The sequence below is a fragment of the Sinocyclocheilus grahami genome, unplaced genomic scaffold, assembly GCF_001515645.1.
Source record: "Sinocyclocheilus grahami isolate Dianchi unplaced genomic scaffold, SAMN03320097.WGS_v1.1 scaffold761.1, whole genome shotgun sequence".
Lineage (NCBI taxonomy): Eukaryota > Metazoa > Chordata > Actinopteri > Cypriniformes > Cyprinidae > Sinocyclocheilus > Sinocyclocheilus grahami.
Window position 1 is genome coordinate 77,562 of NW_015505940.1, and position 6,035 is coordinate 83,596.

At 34.3% G+C, this 6,035-nt stretch overlaps 1 protein-coding gene across 1 annotated transcript in view; it reads left to right on the plus strand.

The window, feature by feature from the left end:
- The first annotated feature begins 4,024 nt into the window (after nucleotides 1–4,024).
- ptn (pleiotrophin) overlaps nucleotides 4,025–6,035 on the plus strand; it is a 30,631-nt gene continuing 28,620 nt past the window's right edge. Inside the window, exon 1 of the mRNA XM_016245630.1 lies at nucleotides 4,025–4,217. The gene's annotated coding sequence lies outside the window, so the exon portion shown is untranslated. The remainder of the gene's footprint in view (nucleotides 4,218–6,035) is intronic.

Below are 6,035 nucleotides of genomic sequence, written 5' to 3' on the forward strand. Positions count from 1 at the left end.
CATCTGTGTGTTTGTCTATACAATATGTAGGGTTTGTTGCATCTGGGCACCAACTTTTAACCCTATAAAGCCTGTATTGCTCAACTAAATGATCAACATCAAAACTTTGCTGTTAAACCTGTTGCACACAATCTACTTCATGCCTTCTGTCATCTGATTGATAATTTAGACTTTTTAAGCAAGTAAAAGGCCTTTTAGTACAAACGTCCAGCTTCAGCTGGTGCTTCACGTGTTTTTTGCTGTCATATCTGATTTTTATCACGTAAGCGTCAGAATAACGTCAGTAATATCTCCAGTTGAACACTTACTGCACTGAAGCAGCTCAGCTTTACTTGATTCTCCATCAATCATGTTTTAGAGTCTCAAATCTGATCCTCAGGATCTTTTGAGGAACGTTATCTTTAATTCAGATTCACATTACGCTTTCTAAAACCATATGAAATGAAAGATTAGATTTACAAAAAAAAACACGACTTTTAAATTAGATTGTTACAGTGTTTTTCCTTCCATCCTTTTGTTTTGCATTGACTCGTAAAAGTTTTTCATAAACATAAGAAACCAACACAAATCGAGATAAAGCATGACGATTACATTTCTAAAAACTTTGCACAGCTAGGTCTTATTTGTTATTGTCCACAGTATGAGTGAAGCCTGACAGACAGCTGATGCTGATGTGTCTCATATCATCAGAAACAGACGAGCATGTGCTCAGTTTGCTCAGTGATGCAAGTGAGTTTGTGTTGATGCATGTGAATGTGTGCAGAGAGAAAGTGTTTTCTAGGATTCAGCGGCCGTGCTGTCTGACGTAGCGGCATGAACTGGAGATTTCGTGTCGTTTCATCAGACGCACTCAAAGGCTGCTGAGGGCCCATGGACGGATGGCTTGCTTGTAAATAACAGAAGGCCATATTCAGATCACGTGACCTCGTGCACTCTGGGCTTTCCTCGCTAAGAAGAGAAGTGAAGAAACACATAGAGAAGGAAAGAAAGAAAGGGAGATGGAGGGATGCAGACAGAAGTGTATTATTCATGCGCAGGAAATGAGAGGATGAAGGAGAGACGTGTTTCTGCAGGTGTTGAGAGCGTCTCTGTCCCTCACTGCCGGTATTAATATTTCATACTGAAGGGATTGTCTTCATGCGCCGGATGTGTGTGTGTATACGAGGGATTCTTCTCTCTTGGTAGGATCACAGATGGATTTTCCAGCTGGACTGATGACTTTATTACAGATGTTTCGTTCCTTCTGTCCTTCTGCGATCCGTTTGTTGAAGTTAGGGAATATCGAGGCTGATAACGAGTCATTTAACTCTTTGTGTTTACAGCTGGACAGCTGGAGTCTAATTGGCTAGCTAATAAGTCAGGTTCAATGGCAGCAACACAAGCTTTGTGTTCACATGCTGGCTAAACATTAACATCTGTGTGTTTGTCTATACAATATGTAGGGTTTGTTGCATCTGGGCACCAACTTTTAACCCTATAAAGCCTGTATTGCTCAACTAAATGATCAACATCAAAACTTTGCTGTTAAACCTGTTGCACACAATCTACTTCATGCCTTCTGTCATCTGATTGATAATTTAGACTTTTTAAGCAAGTAAAAGGCCTTTTAGTACAAACGTCCAGCTTCAGCTGGTGCTTCACGTGTTTTTTGCTGTCATATCTGATTTTTATCACGTAAGCGTCAGAATAACGTCAGTAATATCTCCAGTTGAACACTTACTGCACTGAAGCAGCTCAGCTTTACTTGATTCTCCATCAATCATGTTTTAGAGTCTCAAATCTGATCCTCAGGATCTTTTGAGGAACGTTTGTTTCCAGAAGCTTTACTTTCACTGTTCCTCAGCGGAGGAATGATCTTCACAAGCCTCCAGAACATCTCACATCTTCTGAGGAGTCTTTATTTCTTCAGCTCTCAATCACTGCATTATATGTTCTGATCATTTCAATCTCATCTCACTGAGACAGATTACTGGAGATATAGAGCGACGACTTTTATTTATAGCATTTTATGTCAATATCTGTTATAAAGATCTTATTGATTTACATTAAAAGCATCAGAATTTCATCATATAAATATCAGCATCTGCACCAAATTGCATATTTTTGCTCAGTTTCAGTCTCTGAATAAAATGTTGCTGTTTTTACTTCATTCTTTCAATATTTCAGATTATATGAGCCATAAAAGCCGGATATATCAAATATATCACGCATACTTTTTTGTCAAAAATTTTGATAAATTTAAAAAATATATTTTTTTAGATGAATATTATATAATATATAATGTTTTAAATTTCTGTTTAAGTTAAAATATCAAATGATATATTGAATTTAATATGTACAATGTAATATACTTTTTTTGTATTACAGAAATTCATTCCAGTGTATTATTCATTCCAGTAATCAATTCCAGTGATTATTTAGAAATGTTTTATTGGCATGTAAATAATGTCATGATGCAAAAAAATCGCATTAATTCTAAAAAGTCATGTTCTGTATTCTTAAGATTATCGTTATTTTGAATGTTGATTCTCATTATGCTCTAATTACTGTAATATTTTAATTTTTTGTATTACAGTAATACATATAATATACTGATTTAAAATTAGATTTTAATTTTATGTATAATAATGAATTAAACTGACGTGTTTTTAATTATATCATACTGCATGAGCCATAAAAGAACGATGTATCAAATATGATAACATAAAACAATATGCATATTTGTTTTGTAAATTTTGTCTAAAAGGTAAATAAATTGTTCCATTAAAAAAATTTAATAATAATAATAATAATATATATATATATATATATACAGTGTTGGGAAGTAACTAGTTACATGTAACTAAATTACATAATTTAATTACAAAATAAATGTGATTGTAATCAATTGTAATCTGTTTTTGGGATTATGTATTTGCTTTATTTTTTAAGATGAACTGTTTTTTTTCAAGGCATTGTTAGATGCCAGTGCTTCCTGTTTCCTATGCAAAGATTTGATTTCTAAAACAGTATCATAGCTATTAAACTATTTCTTGTTAGGATTTTAAATCTGTATTTAACCTCAGAATGATCACAAAGTGAAAATAGGTGTTAAAGTCTGATTTTGTGGTGACTGTGCTTTCAAATGAAATGATTCTAATCTTAATTCAAGTGATAAAGGATTTGGAAAGTCTGACAGTAATCAGTGTTGAGTGCTACTGTAAGGTTTACCCTGCCTAGTTTACATATTTGAAAATAATTAACAATTGAAAACATTAGAAATTTAGAAAAGTAATCAAATGTAATCAGTTACATTAATAAAGTAATTGAAACAGTTCCACTACTTATTACATTTTAAACAGGGTAACTTGTAATCTGTAACCTATTACATTTCCAAAATAACCTTTCCAACACTATATATATATATATATACTGTATATATAGATAGATATAGATATTTTTTTCCGACTATAATTTCATATGTCAGGCTGTCAGGGTTAAGATCGGCTGTGTGCCTGCAGAAAACACATTAAACTAACCAAACTGCTGTAAGACGTCAGTAGATCTCTTGTTCTGAGATTAGTTCTATCGTGTGTGTGTGTGTGTGTGTGTGTGGATGGGTTTGAGACTGCTGCCAGGTGTTAGTGCTGCTGTTGGCCTGTTTTCAGACAGAAGACTTGATTTATTTGTACCAGAGTAAGCTGAAAGAAATGCATTTACACCAGACAATCTTCTTATGTGATGCCACTCGTTTGAAACCATGTTATACGGCTGGTCTGACGCATTACCTCAGCCTCGCTTTACTACAGTGTGTGTCGAGGGAAACTTCATCGAGTGAAAGGTGCTGGAGTTTAATTTCACGCAGCAGACAGAATATATTCTGTTTCCTTTCATACTTTTATCCTCGTCTGACTGACAGACAGCTCTCTCTCAGCATCTCTCTTTCTCTCTCGTCCCTGGAATGACTTTGTATTAATGAGAGTGTGATCACGAGTCAGCTGGGCTTTCAGCTCTCGGCAAATACACAAACAATCCCTCCCTCCACACACACACACACACACACACACACACACACACGCACTCAGTCTGTCGCTCTCACAGACACCATTAGCACGGCTCTGTGGTGGAAATAGAAAGCTAGAGATAAAGAGAGAGAGACAGGAGGATCAAAAGAAAAACAAAGAGGGCAAACAGGTGGACCTAGGAAGAGAAACAGCAAACTATTCCTCAGACTACAGGTACGTCACTTTAAACCTCCGTCTTGAAGCTCAGAGCCGCCGTAATGCTGAATTCACAACTTCTGCAAACAAGGTCTCAGAAAGAGATTTGTGTGTCTTCTCTGAGAAAGCTTGAGCAGATGTCTCCTCAGATCCCGGAATAAAAAATAATGCAAGTTCAAGTTTTTCCAAAGTGTTTTGCTCTGGTTGGAGAGCATGCCTGAAGGTTATGGGTTCAATCTCAAGAAAACATGTCCAAGTGACATTTCACCACCTTATAGTTTGCATTTAAAAAAATAAATGCCTATTTTTATGTTTTATGGTATTACATTAAGCATGTATCATTATTCTGAATGTTGATTTTCATTAGATTGTAATTACCGTAATTTTTTTATATTACAGTACAAATACTATGTTATAGTTAATTTATTTTTAAATGTATTTTTAAATATTAAATGTTATATCTATTTAATATTGATTATATTTTTGCATTGCAGTATATGTAATTTTTTTTCATTAATTAATTTTTAAATGTATTTTTATATATTATTTAATATTATATTAGATTCGATTAGAGATTACAAGTTATTTGGAAATATGTTTAGTTGTCAAGAAAATAATGTCAATGCAAAACATCTTATTGACCCTAAAAGGTATTTTCTTAATTTTTAAATTTATCGCTATTTTGAATGTTGATTTTGATTTCATTCTAATTGTTGTAATATTGTATTTTTTGTTACAGTAATAAATATGCAATGTTTTCAATTTAAATTTTATTATTAAATTGAAATACCTATTTTTTTTACACATTTAAAATAAAAAATCGAAACATTTTTATATAACATTGTTTTATATGTAGGCTATATATTATACATTGTTTTGCATTACAGTAACTACAGATTGCGTGAAAATGTTTGATTGTCGTTAAAATAATTTCAGAATGCAAAAAATCTTGTGGATTCTGAAAATCTTTACATTTATCGTTATTCAACACGTTGATTCTCATTCAAGTCTTTTTACTGTAATATTGTAATTTCTTTTGTATTACAGTAATACATATTATATAATGTTTTAAATTTCGATTTTGTTTTTAAATGTAAATATTTAATATTATATATTGCTTTAAATATATATGATATATATTGTCACATCAAAGTGATGATAATTTGTGAATGTCCGAAAATAATGTCAGACTGCAAAAAGTTCAGAAATTTCTGAAATCTGAAATGTTCTATTATCGTGGAATATCATTTCTTATTTTTGGAGTGAGATCTGACATGTTTCGTGAGATTCACCGGTCGATGTTTCTCGTGTTTTTCTTTACGTCTCGGACGGGATGATGTAAATGACATTGTTATGCACGAAAGCATGCACTTCCTGTTTAAACTTCAAAGTGTTTCCTTAGAAAAGCATTTAAACGGGTTCGCCGTGGTCCACCTTTTATCTGTGCGGGAACATCCCCTCTGGGACGACAGGAGAGAGAGCGAGAGAGAGAGAGAGAGATCAAGCCAAAGCAGCTAAACGAAGAGTGTTTTACCTTCCTCCTTATCAACATACATCTCATGCTCCTCCTGTCCTGACAGTGACAGCTGAAAACCTCTCTGCAGATCTCAGCGGCTTGCGTCTTCTTTTGAGAGCGCCTCGTGTGTGTGAGTGTATCGTCTGCATTCAGACTTCATGTGTGTGTGTGTGTGTGTTTTAGAGAGGCCGTTTTTCCCAGGGTGGTGTGTGAAGTGGGTCGTTCCTGACTGGAATGAGAAATAGCGGGGTGTCGTGTGACCCTGCGAGTTCCGAGCATCGGGCCTCAACGCCGCTGCTGTTGCCATAGTTATCGGTTAA